The sequence below is a fragment of the Hylobates moloch genome, unplaced genomic scaffold (genome assembly GCF_009828535.3).
Source record: "Hylobates moloch isolate HMO894 unplaced genomic scaffold, HMol_V3 SCAFFOLD_11, whole genome shotgun sequence".
Lineage (NCBI taxonomy): Eukaryota > Metazoa > Chordata > Mammalia > Primates > Hylobatidae > Hylobates > Hylobates moloch.
In genome coordinates, this window is record NW_026652286.1 from 20714853 (window position 1) to 20737759 (window position 22907).

Genomic DNA, 22907 nt, shown 5'->3' on the forward strand with positions numbered 1-22907 from the left:
ACTTTCTTCATATGTTATTTTCTAGTACTCCAAACTTACGTGGATGAAGTAGAACTTACATAGGAAAAGTGGAATTTATATGCGAGAAGTAGAGCTCCTTAACTTCGTCCATGTAATGATCTGCTCATCATTAACAGAAGGTGACATATGACAATGGAAACAAGACTTCATTGCCTTGAGATGAAGGGGAAGTAGGAATGCATGCACACGTGTGCGCGCACGCGCACACACACACACAGCTTATAAAATCCCTTCCAGGCACTGCAATATGCACTGGGGGATTTAGTGACAAGTAAGATAAAATTGCTGCCTGTCCTTCTTGAGATTATGGGAAGACTTTATGCAACATTAAGATAAAATATACTTTACACAACATGAAAGTAAAATACTTCTAGGTGGTTTCACATATGCTTCTTCAACTCATTGGCTTGGATAATTTAGTCAAGTTATGGAGCAGAGTCAATAGGAAAAAGATTGCTTTGTCTCTTTAGCCTCACATACAGAATTATCCAATAATTGCATGGGTGAAATACAATTAATTGGCTCTCATGCTTATTTCTGCTTTGGAACTACAATTTTTTTTCTTTAAATTTGTATAGTGATAGGAGAACACTATTACTTAAAAATCATCAAAAATTATAGTGTACTTTCAAACCTGGAAATTTAGCTCATAAGTCTGAGTGAGGAGCATTATGGAAGTCCTAACATCAGTTTCTCTGTGGAATGGGTAGGACATTTGAATTTCCTGACAAGAGAAAGGGTTGGCTGGCAAGTTTTCTCACATGCATTGTTTCAAAAGACAAAGATGGCTCCAATGACCCTGGAATAATACAACTAGATCCTTAAATAACACTAAAAAAAAGAAATGTAGTACATTTTAACCTGTGTCAAGGGATGGCAAATATGTTCGGTAAAATGCCAGATGGCATATCTTTTAGGCTTTGCAGTTTATATACAGTCCCTGCTACCTATTCCTGTTTTTATTTTTTAAAACCCTATAAGAATGTATCAACTCTTCTTCGTTCATGGTGTGCACAAAAATAAGGTAGGCCACATTTTGCCCCCAGGCAGTAGTTTGCTTATTCTTGATCAAGTTATCTAAGTTTATGCTTTCATTACGATGGAATACAATCATGCTTAAATGCAGAAAATGGTTCTCTTTCCTTTGTCATTTATAAAGTTAAACTTACTCAAATATATAATAAGTATCTTCTTTGTGTATGCTGCACTAGAAGGTACAAAGATGACTTTGAAGTTCCAGACAACCAGGAGAAGATAATTATGAAAATAAACAAATATTAAGGCCAACATTGCTGAATGCATATCAGTTTCACCTTATTTTCCTTCCTCACTAGTACATTTTCTGACTAGTAAATATTTTGTCAGCTTTCTTTATAGCTAAGATTAGTTATGATATAATTATGCCCAATGAAATATATTTGGAAGTTGCTGTGTGGGGAAATTTTTAAAAAGGTGATAAGACTTGGTTGCCATATGCTGTTTTCCCTATTTTTTCCCACTTCCTTTCTGGAATGTGAATGTAGTATTGGGGATGAAGCAGTAATTTTGCAACCATGAGGCAAGAAGCAGAAGTATAAAATCTAAAAGGAGTCAGAGTTCCCCAGTTTTCTGTGAAAACACTTTACCAGAAATAGATGGTCATGTCTGGACCTATTTTTTACCTGATAAAAACTAAATTCTTTGCTTATTTAAACCTTTATTTGCTAGCTCATCTGGGTACAGATAAGTTGGATTTAAGAAAGATTCGTGAAAGGTCATTCCACATTTAGGGTGCAGGCTGAGCCAACAACAGATATGAAAGTAAAGTGTTTGAGCAGTAGAAAACATGTTGTTTGGCTGGAACAAAAGGCTATGAGGGGAAATAGTGGTTGAGAGAGATTAAAAGTCATGTTGATACTAGATCATGAAGCACCATGCATAGCAAGATAAGGAGTTTGGGTTTCATTCTGTTATGAATGGGACTTTTTAAATATTTTTTTCAGGTAGCAGATTTGACAATGAAGGTGATGACAGTGTGTATGGTATATTGAAAGAAAGTTAAAGGGCTAGAATCAGATACATTGTATGGAGCGGTTGTAAAAATTTAGTCTAGAAGAAATGAGAACTGTGGGAGTAAAAAAGCATATATGGGAGGATACATGTAAGCGATGTTCCAAAGATATACTTTGAATTGCCTGCAGTTTATGTTCTCACAAAAAGTTTTATTATTCTCTTTGCTTTTGTATGAAATATCATTTTATGAAAGATAATGACTTTGTCATCAAATCAATACCAGGGGAAAAACTGAAAAACTCCTGTGAATTTTCAGTTTTCACAAATATGTGAAAATTAAACAACAAACTCCTGAACAACCAATGGGTCAAGGAAAAAATCAAAAGAGAAATTAAAAATATCTTGAGACAAATCAAAATAGCACACATCATAACAAACTTTTGAGAAGCAGTAAAAGTAGTTTGAAGAAGGAAGTTAATAGTGATAAATGCCTTCATAAAAATACAAAAAGATCTTAAATAAACAATCTAGCTTTACACTTCAAAGAACTAGAAAAAAGAAGAACACACTAATCCCTAAGTTATCAGAAGGAAGGAAACAATAAATATTAGAGCAGAAATAAATGAAATAGAGACAAGAAAAAAATTAAACTAAAACTTTTTTGAAAGGTAGAATTGACAGACCATTAGCTAACCTGAGAAACAAAGAGAGAAGACTCAAAATCAGAAATGAAAGAGGAGACATTACAGCTGATACCACAGAAATACAAAAGCTCATAAGAGACTACTATGAACAGTTATATGCCAATAACTGAATAATCTAGAAGAAATGAATTCATTCCTAGAAATGTACAACCTACCAGGACTGAATCATGAATAGAAAATCTGAACAGAACAATAAGTATGAAGATTAAGTCGGTAATCAAAAACCTTCCAACCATGGAAACTCCAGGAGCTGATGGCTTCACCATTGAATTCCACCAAACATTAAAGAAGAATTAACACAAATTCTACTCAAACTTTCCCCAAAAATTGACAGAGAAGGAATACTTCCAAACTCATCTTATGAGGCCAGCACTACCCTCCAACCAACGGCAGACTAGAATACTGAAAGAATAGAATATTACAGACCAATATTCCTGGTGAACATAGATACAAAATCTTAAATAAAATACTAGCAAAATGAATTCAATAGCACATTAAAAGGATCATACACTATGATCAAGTGGGATTTATCTCTAGGATGCAAAGGTGGTTTGACACACACAAATCAGTAAATATGACACAACACATTAGCAGAATTCAGGATAAAAATTAGGTGGTCATTTCAATAGATGCAGAAGCAGCATTGATAAAATTCAACATCCTTTTATGATAATAATTATCAACAATGTATAGAAGGAATGTATCTCAACATAATAAATGCCATTTGTGCCAAGCCCACAGCTAACATCATATTCACTGATGAAAAGTTGAAAGCTTTTCCTCTAAGATTGGGAACAAGACAAGAATGCCCACTCTAACCACTTCTAATAATATAGTACTGGAAGTCCTAGCCAGAACAATTAGGCAAGAAGATGAAATGAAAGGCATCCAAATCTGAAAGGAAGACGTAAAATTGTCCTTGTTTTCTGATGACATGATCTTATACACAGAAAACCCTAAAGACTGCAGAAAAAACTTTTAGAACTAATAAATATAGTAAAGTTGCAGAATACAAAATCAACATACAAATATTTGTAGCGTTTATGTATAATAACTAACATTCTGAAAAAGGTATCAATAAAACAATTCAATTTCCAGGATCACTAAAAATACTTAGGATTACATTTAACCAAGGAGTAAAAGATCTATACACTGAAAACTATAAGACGATGACAAAAAAAATTAAATGAGACACAAATAAATGGAACAATACTCTGTGTTCTTGGATTTGAATGATTAATATTGGTAAAATATCCATACTACCAAAGTCATCTACAGATTCAGTGCAATTACTATCAAAACTCCGATGACATTTATCAAATAAATTTTAAAAAGCACTCCAAAATATATATGGAACCACAAAAAATCTGAGTGGCCAAAGCAGTCTTGAGAAGGAAAAACAGAGTTGGAACTATCACATTATTGGATCCCAAAATATCCTACAAAACTATAATAATCAAAACAGCATGGTATTGGAATAAAAATACATGTAAGTCAATAGAAAGTAATAGCCTAAAAATAAATTTGTGCATTTAAGGTCAATTAATCTTTGACAGAGATCCCAAGAACACTAAAAGGGGAAAAGAAAGTCTCTTCAACAAATGGTGGAGTGTTACTAAATATCCAGATGAAGAAGTAGAAAATTGGACCCTCATCTCACATCATACATAAAAATCAACTCAAAATTGATTACAGACTTAAACATAAAATCTGAAACTTTAAAACTACTAGAAGAAAACATATGGGAAAACTCTGTGACATTTGCCTGGCATGGATTTTTTTGGGTATGAACCCAAATGAACAGGCAACAAAAGCAAAAATAAACAAATGAGATGGTATTGAATTAAATCCCTGCACAGTAAAGGAAATAATAAAGAGAGTAAGGAGACAGCCTAAAAAATGAGAGAAAATATTTGTAAACTATGTATCTGAGGGCCATCTATGTTTTTACTTATTTTAATCAAGTAAGTGAAGCAATCATCCTATATCATTCTATATGCTGAAGTCACTTTCAAATGGAGCCATGCTGACTCTTCCGTAAGCCACAGCAGGGCCCATACATCTGATAAGGGGTTAATCTCCAAAATATATGAGGAATTCAAACAACTCAATAGAAAGAAAACAAACTACTCAATTAAAAAATGGGCAGCTGGGTGCAGTGGTACATGCCTGTAATCCCAGCTATTCGAGGGGCTGAGGTAGGAGGATTGCTTGAACTCAGGAGTTTGAGGCCAACCTGGCCAACATAGAAAGACCCTACCTCTAAAACAACAAAAAATTAAAAATTTTAAAAATAGGCAAGGAAGGAGGGTGGAGCCAAGATGGCCGAATAGGAACAGCTCCGGTCTCCAGCTCCCAGCCCCAGCGACACAGAAGACGGGTGATTTCTGCATTTCTGCTTGAGGTACCGGTTTCATCTCACTAGGGAGTGCCTAACAGTGGGTGCAGGACAGACGGTGAAGCGCACTGTGCGCGAGCCGAAGCAGGGCGAGGCATTGCCTCACTCGGGAAGTGCAAGGGGTCAGGGAGTTCCCTTTCCTAGTCAAAGAAAGGGGAAACAGACGGCACCTGGAATATCGGGTCAGTCCCATCCTAATACTGCGCTTCTCCAACGGGCCTGGAAAACGGCACACTAGGAGATTGTGTCCCGCACCTGGCTCGGAGGGTCCTATGCCCACGGAGTCTCGCTGATTGCTAGCACAGCAGTCTGAGATCAAGCTGCAAGGCGGCAGCGAGGCTGGGGGAGGGGCGCCCGCCATTGCCCAGGCTTGCTTAGGTAAACAAAGCAGCCAGGAAGCTCGAACTGGGTGGAGCCCACCATAGCTCAAGGAGGCCTGCCTGCCTCTGTAGGCTCCACCTCTGGGGGCAGGGCACAGACAAACAAAAACTCAGCAAAGAACCTCCACAGACTTAAATGCCCCTGTCTGACTGACAGCTTTGAAGAGAGTAGTGGTTCTCCCAGCACGCAGCTGGAGATCTGAGAACAGGCAGACTGCCTCCTAAAGTGGGTCCCTCACCCCTGAGCAGCCTAACTGGGAGGCACCCCCCCAGTAGGGTCAGACTGACACCTCATTCAACCGGGTACTCCCCTGAGACAAAACTTTCAGAGGAACTATCAGACAGCTGAATTTGTGGTCTCACGAAAATCCGCTGTTCTGCAGCCACCGCTGCTGACACCCAGCCAAACAGGGTCTGGAGTGGACCTCTAGTAAACTCCAACAGACCTGCAGCTGAGGGTTCTGTCTGGTAGAAGGAAAACTAACAAACAGAAAGGACTTCAACACCAAAAACCCATCTGTACATCACCATCACCAAAGACAAAAAGTAGATAAAACCACAAAGATGGGGAAAAAACAGAGCAGAAAAACTGGAAACTCTAAACAACAGAGCACCTCTCCTCCTCCAAAGGAACGCAGTTCCTCACCAGCAACGGAACAAAGCTGGATGGAGGATGACTTTGATGAGTTGAGAGAAGAAGGCTTCAGACGATCAAACTACTCTGAGCTACGAGAGGAAATTCAAAACAATAGCAAAGAAGTTAAAAACTTTGAAAAAAAATTAGAAGGATGGATAACTAGAATAACCAATGGAGAGAAGGGCTTAAAGGAGCTGATGGAGCTGAAAGCCAAGTTTTGAGAACTACGCGAAGATTGCAGAAGCCTCAGTAGCAGATGCGATCAACTGGAAGAAAGGGTATCGCTGATGGAAGATGAAATGAATGAAATGAAGAGAGAAGGGAAGTTTAGAGAAAAAAGAATAAAAAGAAATGAACAAAGCCTCCAAGAAATTTGGGACTATGTGAAAAGACCAAACCTACGTCTGATTGGTGTACCTGAAAATGATGGGGAGAATGGAACCAAGTTGGAAAACACTCTGCAAGATATTATCCAGGAGAACTTCCCCAATCTAGCAAGGCAGGCCAGCATTCAGATTCAGGAAATACAGAGAACGCCACAAAGATACTCCTCGAGAAGGGCAACTCCAAGACACATAATTGTCAGATTCACCAAAGTTGAAATGAAGGAAAAAATGTTAAGGGCAGCCAGAGAGGTCGGGTTACCCACAAAGGGAAGCCCATCAGACTAACAGCTGATCTCTCAGCAGAAACTCTACAAGCCAGAAGAGAGTGGGGGCCGATATTCAACATTCTTAAAGAAAAGAATTTTCAACCCAGAATTTCCTATCCCGCCAAACTAAGCTTCATAAGTGAAGGAGAAATAAAATACTTTACAGACAAGCAAACGCTGAGTGATTTTGTCACCACCAGGCCTGCCCTAAAAGAGCTCCTGAAGGAAGCACTAAACATGGAAAGGAACAACCGGTTCCAGCCACTGCAAAAACATGCCAAATTGTAAAGACCATCGAGGCTAGGAAGAAACTATAGCAACTAACGAGCAAAATAACCAACTAACATCATAATGACAGGATCAGATTCACACATAACAATATTAACGTTAAATGTAAATGGGCTAAATGCTCCAATCAAAAGACACAGACTGGCAAACTGGATAAGGAGTCAGGACCCATCAGTGTGCTGTATTCAGGAAACCCATCTCATGTGCAGAGACACACATAGACTCAAAATAAAGGGATGGAGGAAGATCTATCAAGCAACTGGAAAACAAAAAAAGGCAGGAGTTGCAATCCTAGTCTCTGATAAAATAGACTTTAAACCAACAAAGATCAAAAGAGACAAAGAAGGCCATTACATAATGGTAAAGGGATCAATTCAACAAGAAGAGCTAACTATCCTAAATATATATGCACCCAACACAGGAGCACCCAGATTCATAAAGCAAGTCCTCAGTGACCTACAAAGGGACTTAAACTCCCACACAATAATAATGGGAGATTTTAACACCCCACTGTCAGCATTAGACAGATCAACGAGACAGAAAGTTAACAAGGATATCCAGGAATTGAACTCAGCTCTGCACCAAGCAGACCTAATAGACATCTACAGAACTCTCCACCCCAAGTCAACAGAATATACATTTTTTTCAGCACCACACCACACCTATTCCAAAATTGACCACATAGTTGGAAGTAAAGCTCTCCTCAGCAAATGTAAAACAACAGAAATTATAACAAACTGTCTCTCAGACCACAGTGCAATCAAACTAGAACTCAGGATTAAGAAACTCACTCAAAACCGCTCAACTACATGGAAACTGAACAACCTGCTCCTGAATGACTATTGGGTACATAATGAAATGAAGGCAGAAATAAAGATGTTCTTTGAAACCAACGAGAACAAAGACACAACATACCAGAATCTCTGGGACACATTCAAAGCAGTGTGTAGAGGGAAATTTATAGCACTAAATGCCCACAAGAGAAAGCAGGAAAGATCCAAAATTGACACCCTAACATCACAATTAAAAGAACTAGAAAAGCAAGAGCAAACACATTCAAAAGCTAGCAGAAGGCTAGAAATAACTAAAATCAGAGCAGAACTGAAGGAAATAGAGACACAAAAAACCCTTCAAAAAATTAATGAATCCAGGAGCTGGTTTTTTGAAAAGATCAACAAAATTGATGGACCGCTAGCAAGACTAATAAAGAAGAAAAGAGAGAAGAATCAAATAGATGCAATAAAAAACGAAAAAGGGGATATCACCACCGATCCCACAGAAATACAATCTACCATCAGAGAATACTACAAACACCTCTATGCAAATAAGCTAGAAAATCTAGAAGAAATGGATAAATTCCTCGACAAATACACCCTCCCAAGACTAAACCAGGAAGAAGTTGAATCTCTGAATAGACCAATAACAGCTTCTGAAATTGTGGCAATAATCAATAGCTTACCAACCAAAAAGAGTCCAGGACCTGATGGATTCACAGCTGAATTCTACCAGAGGTACAAGGAGGAACTGGTACCATTCCTTCTGAAAGTATTCCAATCAATAGAAAAAGAGGGAATCCTCCCTAACACATTTTATGAAGCCAGCATCATCCTGATACCAAAACCTGGCAGAGACATAACCAAAAAAGAGAATTTCAGACCAATATCCTTGATGAACATTGATGCAAAAATCCTCAATAAAATACTGGCAAACCGAATCCAGCAGCACATCAAAAAGCTTATCCACCATGATCAAGTGGGCTTCATCCCTGGGATGCAAGGCTGGTTCAACATACGCAAATCAATAAATGTAATCCAGCATATAAACAGAACCAAAGACAAAAACCACATGATTATCTCAATAGATGCAGAAAAGGCCTTTGACAAAATTCAACATCTCTTCATGCTAAAAACTCTCAATAAATTAGGTATTGATGGGACGTATCTCAAAATAATAAGAGCTATCTATGACAAACCCACAGCCAATATCATACTGAATGGGCAAAAACTGGAAGCATTCCCTCTGAAAACTGGCACAAGACAGGGATGCCCTCTCTCACCGCTCCTTTTCAACATAGTGCTGGAAGTTCTGGCCAGAGCAATCAGGCAGGAGAAGGAAATAAAGGGTATTCAATTAGGAAAAGAGGAAGTCAAATTGTCCCTGTTTGCAGATGACATGATTGTATATCTAGAAAACCCCATTGTCTCAGCCCGAAATCTCCTTAAGCTGATTAGCAACTTCAGCAAAGTCTCAGGATACAAAATTAATGTACAAAAATCACAAGCATTCTTGTACACCAATCACAGACAAACAGAGAGCCAAATCATGAGCGAACTCCCATTCACAATTGCTTCAAAGAGAATAAAATACCTAGGAATCCAACTTACAAGGGATGTGAAGGACCTCTTCAAGGAGAACTACAAACCACTGCTCAATGAAATAAAAGAGGATACAAACAAATGGAAGAACATTCCATGCTCATGGGTTGGAAGAATCAATATCGTGAAAATGGCCATACTGCCCAAGGTAATTTATAGATTCAATGCCATCCCCATCAAGCTACCAATGACTTTCTTCACAGAATTGGAAAAAACTACTTTAAAGTTCATATGGAACCAAAAAAGAGCCCGCATCGCCAAGTCAATCCTAAGCCAAAAGAACAAAGCTGGAGGCATCACGCTACCTGACTTCAAACTATACTACAAGGCTACAGTAACCAAAACAGCATGGTACTGGTACCACAACAGAGACATAGATCAATGGAACAGAACAGAGCCCTCAGAAATGATGCCGCATAGCTACAACTATCTGATCTTTGACAAACCTGACAAAAACAAGAAATGGGGAAAGGATTCCCTATTTAATAAATGGTGCTGGGAAAACTGGCTAGCCATATGTAGAAAGCTGAAACTGGATCCCTTCCTTACACCTTATACAAAAATTAATTCAAGATGGATTAAAGACTTATATGTTAGACCTAAAACCATTAAAATCCTACAAGAAAACCTAGGCAATACCATTCAGGACATAGGCGTGGGCAAGGACTTCATGTCTAAAACACCAAAAGCAATGGCAACAAAAGCCAAAATCGACAAATGGGATCTCATTAAACTAAAGAGCTTCTGCACAGCAAAAGAAACTATCATCAGAGTGAACAGGCAACCTACAGAATGGGAGAAAATTTTTGCAACCTACTCATCTGACAAAGGGCTAATATCCAGAATCTACAATGAACTCAAACAAATTTACAAGAAAAAAACAAACAACCCCATCAAAAAGTGGGCAGAGGACATGAACAGACACTTCTCAAAAGAAGACATTTATGCAGCCGAAAAACACATGAAGAAATGCTCATCATCACTGGCCATCAGAGAAATGCAAATCAAAACCACAGTGAGATACCATCTTACACCAGTTAGAATGGCCATCATTAAAAAATCAGGAAACAACAGGTGCTGGAGAGGATGTGGAGAAATAGGAACACTTTTACACTGTTGGTGGGACTGTAAACTAGTTCAACCATTGTGGAAGTCAGTGTGGCGATTCCTCAGGGATCTCGAACTAGAAATACCATTTGACCCAGCCATCCCATTACTGGGTATATACCCAAAGGACTATAAATCATGCTGCTATAAAGACACATGCACACGTATGTTTATTGCGGCACTATTCACAATAGCGAAGAGTTGGAACCAACCCAAATGTCCAACAACGATAGACTGGATTAAGAAAATGTGGCACATATACACCATGGAATACTATGCAGCCATAAAAAATGATGAGTTCGTGTCCTTTGTAGGGACATGGATGAAACTGGAAAACATCATTCTCAGTAAACTATCGCAAGGACAAAAAACCAAACACCGCATGTTCTCACTCATAGGTGGGAATTGAACAATGAGAACTCATGGACACAGGAAGGGGAACATCACACTCCGGGGACTGTTGTGGGGTGGGGGGAGGGGGGAGGGACAGCATTAGGAGATACACCTAATGCTAAAGGACGAGTTAATGGGTGCAGGAAATCAACATGGCACATGGATACATATGTAACAAACCTGCACATTGTCACATTGTGCACATGTACCCTAAAACCCTAAAGTATAATAAAAAAGAAAAAAAAGAAAATCAAAAAAAAAAAAAATAGGCAAGGAAATGGAATAGACATTTCTCTAAAGAAGACATATAAATGGCCAGCATTTATATGCATTTTATGATATAAAAATGCTATCAATTATCATCAGGTAAATACAAACCAAAACTACCTTATGAGATATCATCTCACACCTGTTAGAATGACTGTTGTCAAAAAGACAAAAGATAAGTCTTGGTGAGAATATGGAGAAAAGAAAACCCTTGTACACCGTTAGTGGGAATGTAAATTATTTTAGCCATTATAGAAAATGGTACGGAGGTTCCCCTCCAAATAACATATAGAACTACCATTCCAGCAGTATCATTACTGGCCATATAGGCAAAGGAAATGAAATCAGTATGTCAATGAGATATTTGCATTCTCATGTTCATAGCAGCATTATTCAGAACAGCCAAAATATGGAATCAACTAATTGTCCATTGATAGATGAGTGGATTAAAAATGTGGTATATATCTAAACCCATATCTATCTATCTATCTATCTATCTATCTATCTATCTATCTATCTACACACACACACATACACATACCCCTGAATATTATTCAGCCTTAAAAATGAAGGAAAATTCTCTCATTTTTGATAACACAGATCAACCTGAAGGGCATTATGCCTAGTGAAATAAGTCAGGCACAGAAAGACAAGTGCAGTATGATCTCACTTACACATGGAACCTAAAAATGCCAAACTCATAGAAGTCATGAGTAGAACAGTGGGTGCCAGGGCCTGGGAGGTGGGAGAAATGGGGATATGTTGGTCAAAGCACACTACTTATTCAGGATAAATAAATTCTGGAGTTCCAATGTACAACATAGTGACTACAGTTAATAATACTCTCTTGTGTATTCGAAATTTGCTGAAAGAGCAGATCTCAAGTGTTCTTGCCCCCACCCAACATACAATGATAACTATGTAAAGTTATGGATATATTAATTAGTTTGATTGTGGTAATTATTTCACAATGGATACATAAGCATCACATTGACCATTACGTTTACAATTTTTATTTGTCAATTTACCTCAATAAAACAGGAAAAATAACAACATAAGGTGAAAAAAGATTATTAGTTTTAATTGTGTGGACAGTAAGATTACAATAATAGTAATAGTAGTAGAAGTAGCAGTAGTAGTAAAAGTAATAATAGTTTATATTTATTGAATGCTTTCTTTATGCCACTCACTGTTTGAGGTTCTTTATATATAATAACTCATTGAATCCTCATTTCAAGCCAAAGGAAAAATCTACTGTAATTACCCCATAAAACAGAAGTAGAAAGAGGCTAGGAAATACTAGCATACAGATGATTTATCTTAAGTTCTTGTAGGAATAAGACCTTTTAAAAAGTATTCTTATTTATTTTTATGAAGTTCTTTGTGTGCTGATATATATATATATATTAAACTCAACACATTTTAAAAAGTACATTTGAGTGTTTGAAAATTTTTTGGCTCAAAGTATTTTTATATAACTTGAAATGTGAAACACTAATACTTAATGAATCCTCAGTCCAGGGGTGTATGTTCTACCATGAGGAACATGGTTCCTCTGCTTAAAGATGGTGTTGTGCCCATGTCACACCAACTATTGAAGTGATCACTCCTATAGACATCTGTGCCAAGAAACATTAATCACATTTCAGACTGCTGTTTTGAGCTTTCCATCTGTTTTTTTTCTTTTTCTTCTTCTACTTAGGTTTGAATGAGAGAGGAAGAAGCACATTTCCAATCATTGGGGGAACCTGAGATCATTCTCTCCAACCCATTTTGCCAAATGGATGTCCTGCGGAAGGTGTTCCAAGAGAGGTGATGTCAGGATAGTGTCTGACTGGAGGGTGCCCAAGTCACATGGGAGAATGTGGAAGAACTGGAAAGACTTGGGTGTTACTGATGTTTAACTACTTAGTTATCTCTGTAGAAACTTGGTAGGTCATTCCTTCTCTTCACAATCCCTTTCTTAAATTTATGATAAATGTGAAAGGTAATCAAAACAAAAGCTGGGCAAAATGGGAAAATAAGTTCCCACTTTAACTTTTTCTGGATTATCTAACGGTCTACTGGGGCAAATGTGATGAAAATTAAAAAAAATAAAAAACATCGCGGATCATCAGTGTTTAAAAGCAAATGCTTTCTGAAAATTATAGCTTGTATGTTAACATGATTTGTTGAAATTTGTTTTTGTAATTTAACCAACTTGACTTGTTAGAATTGAGCTCAGTTGAAGCACCATGGCAATTTAGTTAGATGATAAGCTACTGTGTTTCTCTGAAGAAAAGAAAAATGTAGATGCTCCTAGCTATATAGGATGAATTTTTATCAGTGGGATTTCTTTGACAAATTAAAGAACACCTATAAAACAAAAATTCTTATTTTGCACTTATTTTTCTTCTTACAATTATAATTTAGTTTATGAAATATCAGATTGGTTTTGGTGGGAAGCAGTAGTTTCACCTGTTCTGAAAAACAGCCCTTGGATTTTTGGCATATTCTTATCTGTTGGGATAGGTTTCTTTTACTTCATATTAATACATGTGTGTAGTATGTGTGTGTGTGTGTGTGTGTGTGTGTGTGTGGTGTTTCCCTCCTAATTTATTCACCTACAATATTTTTTCTCTTCAGAGTAATAGAAGTTTGTCTGGGACTTCTGTTGGGCACAACTAAATTGCTTGTTTTCGAAATTACTCTACTTCAGTGATGGGTGTGGGTTTTCTCCTTCTTTTTTCTTTTTCTTAATATTACAAATTCAAATTTGTCTCTTGATTCTTCAACACTCTTTGGAAAATCAAGAAAGTAGCTGTGAAATTTATTTTATGCACTGATCTTGGAAATAAAAGTAACTTAGAGCTAGAGCTTTTAGAGCCAGAAAGAAACAGTGTGTGCTATTATTGGGTCACGGGGCCCTCATCAGACATGCAGGGAAAATGGAAGCTCAGAAATGTTGGGTGTGATTTGTCCAAGCTCACACTGCTGGTTAGTGAGAGAGGTTGCCCCAAACCTGGATTTGCCAGCCAAGTTTATATGTATTAAGTGATACTTTTCAAGTTCTCATAAAAGAAATTGCAAAAGTTCTTCAAACATTAATTACAACTAATTTCAATCATAGGCTTTGGAGGGAATTCACAGGAAGCAGATGCAGAAACTTTATAGTTATTATACATAAAATTAAAATTGTAGTAGATTAATATGTACCTGAGAAGGCTGATTTATCTACTAAATTACTTATCCCTCAGAATAAAAGGCTGTTATTTCTTGAGTGTTTTTAGTAAATGGAAAACAAGACCAGCATAGACCTATGTTAGCAAACATCAGTATCTGTTAATTTTCATCTTCTCTTCCTCAAGGTAAGCTATCAAATCTGCTATAATACAGCAGGATGCACTAATATGTTTGACTTCCTCCCTCTAGGTGGTAGGATAAAAAAATGATCAGAATAAAAGAAACATGCAAATTGTACAGATATATATGTGCAAGGTGTGTGTCAAACCATTTATGCAGCAATTATGTTCTAACCACTCAGCTGATACCTTAATCCCCTAGAAAACCCTCTAAGACCAGTGCTATCACCTCCATCATACAGACAACCTTAAGCCTGGAGAAGGAAAGTAACTGATGTGAATGCAAAGGAAATAGGAATTTTGACATGCTATTCCATCATGGAAAATTTATGGCTGAATAATTTTCTAAGTAATGTTTTCAATTTACAAAAAAATGTACTATTAAAATTAGTAGCAAGGATATCCAGGACTTGAACTCAGCTCTGGACCACCAAGTGGACCTAATAGACATCTACAGAACTCTCCACCACAAATCAACAGACTATATATACATTCTTCTCAGCACCACATTGCACTTAGTCTAAAATCGACCACATATTGGAAGTAAAACACTCCTCAGCAAATGCAAAAGAATGGAAATCGTAACAAACAGTCTCTCAGACCACAATGCAATCAAATTAGAACTCAGGATTAAGAAACTCCCTCAAAACTGCTCAACTACATGGAAACTGAATATACTCCTGAATGACTACTGGGTAAATAACGAAATAAGGCAGAAATAAACATGTTCTTTGAAACCAATGAGAACAAAGATACAACGTACCAGAATCTCTGTGACACATTTAAAGCAGTGTGTAGAGGGAAATTTATAGCGCTAAATGCCCACAAGAGAAAGCAGGAAAGATCTAAATTCGACACCCTAACATCACAATTAAAGGAACTACAGAAGCATGAGGAAACACATTCAAAAGCTAGCAGAAGGCAAGAAATAACTAAGATCAGAGCAGAACTGAAGGAGATAGAGACACGAAAAACCCTTCAAAAAGTCAATGAATCCAGGAGTCAGTTTTTTGAAAAAATCAACAAAATAGATAGACCGCTAGCCAGATTAATAAAGAAGAAAAGAGAGAAGAATCAAATAGACACAATAAAAAATGATAAAGGGGATATCACCACCAATTGCACAGAAATACAAACTACCATCAGAAAATACTGTAAACACCTCTACACAAATAAACTAGAAAATCTAGAAGAAATGGTAAGTTCCTGGACATATACACCATACCGAGTCTAAACCAGGAAGAAGTCAAATCCCTGAATAGACCAATAACACGTTCTGAAATTGAGGCAGCAATTAACAGCATACAAACCAAAGAAAGTCCAGGACCAGACGGATTCACAGTCTAATTCTACCAGTGGTACAAAGAGGAGCTGGTACCATTCCTTCTAAAACTATTCCAAACAATAGAAAAAGAGGGAATCCTCCCTAACTCATTTTATGAGGCCAGCATCATCCTAACACCAAAACCTGGCAAATAAACAACAAAAAAAGAAAATTTCAGGCCAATATCCCTGATCAACTTTGGTGCAAAAATTCTCAATAAAATACTGGCAAACCAAATCCAGCAGCACATCAAAAAGCTTATTCAAAATGATCAAGTCGGCTTCATCTGGGGATGCAAGGCTGGTTCAACACATGCAAATCAATGAATGTAATCCATCACATAAACAGAATCAATGACCAAAACCCCATAATTATCTCAATAGATGCAGAAAAGGCCTTCAACAAAATTCAACAGCTCTTCATGCTAAAAACTCTCAATAAACTAGATATTGAAGGAATATATCTCAAAATAATAAGAGCTACTTATGACAAACCCACAGCCGATATCATACTGAATGGGCAAAAACTAGAAGCATTCCCTTTGAAAACTGGCACAAGACTAGGATGCCTTCTGACACCACTACTATTCAACATAGTATTGGAAGTTCTGGCCAGGGCAATCAGTCAAGAGAAAGAAAGAAAGGGTATTCAATTAGGAAAAGAGGAAGTCAAATTGTCTCTGTTTGCAGATGACATGATTGTACATTTAGAAAACCCCATCATCTCAGCCCAAAATCTCCTTAAGCTAATAAACAACTTCAGCAAAGTCTTGGAATACAAAATCAATGTGCAAAAATCACAAGTATTCCTATATACAAATAACAGACAAACAGAGACCCAAATCATGAGTGAACTCCCATTCACAATTGCTACAAAAAGAATGAAATATCTAGGACTCCAACATAGAAGGGATGTGAAGGACCTTTTCAAGGAGAACTACAAACCACTGCTCAAGGAAATAAGAGAGGACACAAACAATGCAAAAACATTCCATGCTCATAGATAGGAAGAATCAATATCATGAAAATGGCCATACTGCCCAAAGTAATTTATAGATTCAATGCTATCCCCATCAAGCTATCACTGACTTTCTTCACAGAATTGGAAAAAACTACTTTAAAGTTCACATGGAACCAAAAATAGCCCACATAGCCAAGACAATCCTAAGCAAAAAGACAAAGCTGGAGGCATCATGCTGCCTGACTTCAGACTATACTGCAAGGCTACAGTAACCAAAACAGCATGATACTGGTACAAAAACAGATAGATAGACCAATGGAACAGAACAGAGGCCTCAGAAATAATGCCACACATCTACAACCATCTGATCTTTGACAAATCTGACAAAAGCAAGCAATGGGGAAAGGATTTCCTATTTAATAAATGGTGTTGGGAAAACAGGTTAGCCATATATAGAAAGCTGAAACTGGATCCATTTCTTACACCTTATCCAAAAATAAACTAAAGATGGATTAAAGACTTAAATGAAAGACCTAAAACCATAAAAACCCTAGAGGAAAACCTAGGCAATACCATTCAGGACATAGGCATGGGCAAAGACTTCATGACTAAAACACCAAAAGCAAGGGCAACAAAAGCTCAAATTGACAAATGAGATCTAATTAAACTAAAGAGCTTCTGCACAGCAGAACTATCATCAGAGTGAACGGGCAACCTACAGAATGGGAGAAAATTTTTGCAATCTATCCATCTGACAAAGGGCTAATATCCAGAATCTACCAAGAACTTCAACAAATTTACAAGAAAAAAAACAAACAACCCTATCAAAAAGTGAGCAAAGGATATAAACAGAAACTTCTCAAAAGAAGACATTTATGCAGCCAACAAACATACGAAAAAAAGCTCATCATCACTGGTCATTAGAGAAATGCAAATCAAAACCACAATGAGATATCATCTCATGCCAGTTAGAATGGCGATCATTAAAAAGTCAGGAAACAACAGATGCTAGAGAGGATGTGGAGAGATAGGAACACTTTTACACTGTTGGTGGGATTGTAAATTAGTTCAAACATCGTGGAAGACAGTGTGGTGACTCCTCAAAGATCTAGAACCAGAAATACCATTTGACCCAGCAATCCCATTACTGGGTATATACCCAAAGGATTATAAATCATTCTACTATAATAACACGTGCACATGTGTATTTATTCCGGCACTGTTCACGATAGCAAAGACTTGGAACCAACCCAAATGCTCATCAATGATAGACTGGATAAAGAAAATGTGGCACATATGCACCATGGAATACTATCCAGTCATAAAAAAGGATGAGTTCATGTCCTTTGCAGGGACATGGATGAAGCTGGAAACCATCATTCTCAGCAAACTATCACAAGAACAGAAGACCAAATACCGCATGTTCTCACTCATAAGTGGGACTTGAACAATGAGAACACATGGACACAGGGAGGGGAATATCACACACTAGGGCCTGTCGGGGGGTAGGGGCTAGGGGAGGGAGAGCATTAGAAGAAATACTAGGGCAATCAGTCAAGAGAAAGAAAGAAAGGGTATTCAACGTAGATGACGGGTTGATGGGTGCAGCAAACCACCATGGCACGTGTATACCTGCACATTCCGCACATGTACCCCAAACCTGCACATTCTGCACATGTACCCCAAACCTGCACATTCTTCACATGTACCCCAAACCTGCACATTCTGCACATGTACCCCAGCACTTAAAGTATAACTTAAAAAAAAATTAGGGCCAGGCACGGTGGCTCACGCCTGTAATCCCAACACTTTGGGAGGCTGAGGCAGGCGGATCACGAGGTCAGGAGATCGAGACCACCCTAGATAACACGGTGAAACCCTGTCTCTACTAAAAATACAAAAAATTAGCCAGGCGTGATGGCAGGCGCCTGTAGTCCCAGCTACTCCAGTGGCTGAGGCAGGAGAATGGCGTGAACCCGGGAGGCGGAGCTTGCAGTGAGCCGAGATCTCACCACTGCACTCCACCCTGGGCGACAGAGCCAGACTCCATCTCAAAAAAAAAAAAAAAAATATTAGTAGCTACATCTTAAGATTGTTGTGTGTTAATTAACCTCACCATCTGACATTGACATTTCAGCTTTGGAGAGAAAGGGCAAGAAGTTTTTTAGACATTACATGAACGCTTAACTACATTGTTATCATTTTATATTTTAACCTTTAAATAATAAAATCAATTAATTTTTACTTGGTAAGGTGGAGGTTGACCAGACAATATTTGTAGTGCCTACACTTTAACATGATTTGAATACATACATACTCTACTCAAGATACCTGCTACCTAAGGTTCTTCAACTTGAAATCTTTTTAAAATTGTAAAATGGTTATTATTATTATTTTTAAACTTGGTTTAACAAGTGGCTGAGATACTTAGCAATTTGTGAATACATTCTCATGTGAATAATGAATTCTATAAAGCAATTAGAAGCCAGGTAGAGTAGCCTATAATCCCAGCACTTTGGGAGGCCGGAGCAGAAGGATTGTTTGAGGCCAGGAATTTGAGACCAGCCTGGACAACAAAGTGAGACCCCCATGTCTACAAAAAAAAAATTAGGCAGGCATGGTGGTGCATACCTGTACTCTGAGTTACTTGGGAGGTTAAGACAGGAGGATCGCTTGAACCCAAGAGTTTGAGGTTACAGTGAGCTGTGACTGCATCACTGCATTCCAGCCTGGATGACAGAGCGAGACCCTATCTCAGCAACAATAACAACAAAAATAATGCCATTAGAAAAACTAGTCCATTCTCTGAAATAGGTTCACAATTCTGCCTGTCTTGCTTAAGGCATTAAATTTCATGCAAACACTTCATTTGTAAGTTATACAAAGGAAAACTTTAGCTTCCCTTTAGTGGAATCACCACGTTCAGATTGGAACTCAAATTATCAAGTCTTTGTTTTCTGATGTAATGCAAAGTACTGGGTTTAGATTTTAGGAAAATTTCTAAATTATTTGAACCAGAACATATATTCATTATGAGAAACCTTATGTTTTTAATCAAATCCATACCTGTAATATACCTTCTTGAGCTTCGTTAAGGGAACAAAACAATTGAAGATGTGCACAATGGCTTTAATTGGCCAGCATTTTAAAGAGGCATGTTATAATCAGCTTTTTGAGCTTAACAAAGAGCCAGGGTATCATATGCAGTCACCGTTCTTCGGGATGGGTCGTGGATTATTCAGAGAACATTTTGAAAATCCAACCAGAATCCTCCTTGCCCCATCCCCAGTCTCTTTTTAGACAGCATTCTCTCTGTCTCCTCTGTATATTTTCTGGATCAGCTTAGGGATTGTAAAGTAATTTGACTATCCAAATTACTAAGCCAAACATAATTGGGAAAGAGAAGCTGCCAAGAAGCAATCAGATCCACTGCATTCCAAAACCAAGCCTATTCTAAATGCGGACCATCCCCAGCACAGCCCACATGACTGTGAGCTACATGTGAATGGAGTTCTAATTGGATGCTCCCCACCACCTCAGTCCACAGACTTGAATTCACAAACCCTTCCAATAAGGAGAAAAGGAAGTTGAGCTCAATCATACCTGTTCTCAGATATGCTTTACACAGCAAACCACCCAAAACTTACCAAGTAAAGAAACTGTCAGCTTTGGTCCTTAAATCCTTTGGAGAGGGAGCCTTCTGGTGACCGTCACATCCCAGGAATGATCTGTCCCCAGTTTCCAGTCTGATGTGGTACTTTTTCTTGGAAGCCTTTTTGCTCCTGGCAGTTTCACTGTGGCCCCTCCCCCAGACACAGCTGAAGTTTGTAAATGAGGAAGGATGTCTCAATCTGAAGGTGTAGCAACTACTGAAGGGAGCTTGGAGGTTTTTTTGTCTTTGTTTTTTTGTGCTTTTTTTTTTTTTAAAGAAAGGAGCCTTTATGGCCTAGAGGGGAAGCAGTTACCAAGAGAAAATACTTTGACTACTGTTGGTTCCCAAAACCACAAAACCCCAGGACTCAATGCAAAACATTACCTCAGTTTAGAATCTTTCCTGACAGAAGGAAAAACAGTTCTCACCTGTCTTGCCTTCTATTTCTGGACCAGCAGTGGCAACAGCAGCAAGTGAACAAGCAGTTCACTTCTTTCCCACCTGTTCAGAATGACAGCTCATTTATTGCACAACTCACTTAGGGCACAGGCATTGAGAAGTGCATTTAACAGGAAGCAGCTGCCAGCACTCACCCTAGCAGAGGTGAAATGGTATCTACTTGTCAACAGAGTATTCCAATATAAGCCTCTTTAAATGGAGATTTAGTAGTTATAAGGGACTGGTAGAAAGACGGGGATTGGTCCCCTAAGCTTGATGCCCTCCTTTCTCTGCAATTTTGGCTGGAATACACGGTAGTTTCCAGAGAGCTTGGGGCTTTTTTGAAGGTACTTGGTTGCCCAGTGATTTGATTCACAACACACAGCCCTTAGGGCAACAAAAGGGAAAGGCCAGAATAGGCAGCATGCCAAGATTCAGAGCCTGACTGCCAGGCATATGCTTGGAGAGTGCCCAGTGCAGGGGGAGACCTTGTTGGACTGGTCTCAGGTCCTAGGTCCTAACAGTCTAGATTACATTAAAAGAAAGTCTGCAGGTGGAAACTAAGGTCCAGGAGAGAGATGCATGAGTCCTCTGCCCTCCTCCCACCTAACACCCCCCTTCCTAGGCAGATGTAGAAGCAGCCTGCAACTTGTTGCTTCTTGCCCGAAGGATTCACAAGGCTGTGAGTGAGACTCAGTCAAAAAAGAACAAGAGGTAGCCACAGAGAGAGAAAATGCAGCCCAACTGTCTGGTGGCCTCCTTTATGGGAAATCTCCCCTTCCAGAATGTCAGCAACCCCTCCCTAAACGATGCCTTGTCAGATCCTTTAACAATAAAATTTAAACTGTTTCCCTGCATCTGAAGAAAGGAACCTCTTTTCCACTTTCCTCTTTTCTTCCCCTAAGTCTCCAGGTCAAATTACTGACACCTACTGGCCAGTGAAAACAACAGCAGGTTTTGTTTTCCATGTATGAGAGGAGGGTGTGCATATGTGGGTGCCCTCATAAATGTGACCAGCATCTTAAACCCACGGTAACTGAAGTTATAAGTATGCCAAAAGCAATCAGATAATTATATTTTAATAATTCATGACATCACAGAAATACACACAATTAATTTTTCCTTTACACTTTGTACTTTAGTAACAATTACTGGAATAAATTAGACAAATTCTGTTTCAGCTTTAAGAAAGTTGCTGACAAGAATGTGCCGGATATACATGGTTTCTAATGGAATGATTAAATAAAACAAACAACAAATAAACCAACAAGTCAATCTGTTAATAAAGTTTAAAGACTTGCACATAAAGAATCGATTCTCACAAATAGGCAAATAATCAAAACTCTGCTCTCCACTGTAAGAAGCTTCTTAAATGAACATGGGAGTGCAACTATCTCTTTGACATACTTATTTTATATCCTTTGGATATGTATCCAGAGGTGGGATTGCAGGATCATATGATAGTTCTGTTTTTAATTTTCTGAGGAACCACCATACTGTTTTCCATAACGGTTGTACCAATTTATATTTCCAGCAACAGTGTGTGTATTAGTCTACTCTCAGACTGCTATAAAGACATACCTGAGACTGGGTAGTTTAACAAGTTTACTGACTCATCGTTCTGCATGTCTGGGGAGGCCTCAGGAAACTTACAATCATGGCAGAAGGCAAGAGAGAAGCAAAGGCATGTCTTAGATGGTGGCAGGCAAGAGAGAGCAAATGAATGAAGGGAGAAGAACCTCTTATAAAACCATCACATCCGTGAGAACTCACTCACTATGACAAGAACAGTATGGGGGAAACCACTCCCATGATCCAATCACCCCCCACCAGATCCTTCCCTTGAGATGTGGGGATTATGGGGATTACAATTCGAGATGAGATTTGGGTGGGGACACAGAGCCAAACCATATTAGTGTACAGAGATTCCCTTTTCTCTACATTCTCTTCAGTACTCATCTGTTGTCTTTTTGATGAA

General features: G+C 38.3%; 1 protein-coding gene across 8 annotated transcripts in view; it reads right to left on the minus strand.

Annotated features, from left to right (window-relative positions):
• The window catches only part of BBOX1 (gamma-butyrobetaine hydroxylase 1), a 480949-nt gene that overhangs the window by 85723 nt on the left and 372319 nt on the right, over positions 1-22907 (minus strand). For 2 of the 8 annotated variants that reach the window (XM_032166379.2, XM_032166380.2), the window contains exon 1: positions 20487-20750. The exons of 5 other annotated variants lie outside the window; for them this stretch is intronic. The gene's annotated coding sequence lies outside the window, so the exon portion shown is untranslated. Of the gene's footprint in view, positions 1-19905; positions 20165-20486; positions 20751-22907 lie in introns of those variants that run through there. One more of the 8 variants, XM_032166381.2, reaches the window with a different exon arrangement.